Source organism: Penaeus monodon, chromosome 27 (genome assembly GCF_015228065.2).
Source record: "Penaeus monodon isolate SGIC_2016 chromosome 27, NSTDA_Pmon_1, whole genome shotgun sequence".
NCBI classification, from domain to species: domain Eukaryota; kingdom Metazoa; phylum Arthropoda; class Malacostraca; order Decapoda; family Penaeidae; genus Penaeus; species Penaeus monodon.
This window is the reverse complement of record NC_051412.1, coordinates 21738202-21738534: the sequence shown is the minus strand read 5'-3', so window position 1 is coordinate 21738534 and position 333 is coordinate 21738202.

The following is a 333-nucleotide window of genomic DNA, read 5'->3' as shown; positions in this document are numbered from 1 at the left end:
GCGATCAGAACTGATAATACCTTGAGCAAATATGTTGAGATCCACCGAGGAGTTACACAAGACCTGTTTGGATTGTACACAGAGATGATAATGTGGCACCTGGAGAGTGAGGAAGGTGTAAAGATCGGAGGTACGCGGATGGTACAGTCATTTTAGCTGACTCGAGGGAAAAGCTTCAGCTTCTTATAGATGTGCTGCTGAGGAAAAGCGCAGAGATGGGTCTCTCGATCAACAAGAGAAAGACTTTTTCGATGGTTATTTTTAAAAAATGCGGAGGTTCCTAGTTCAGTCTTTATTGATGGAAAATATAATATACAGGTGAACCGATTTTGT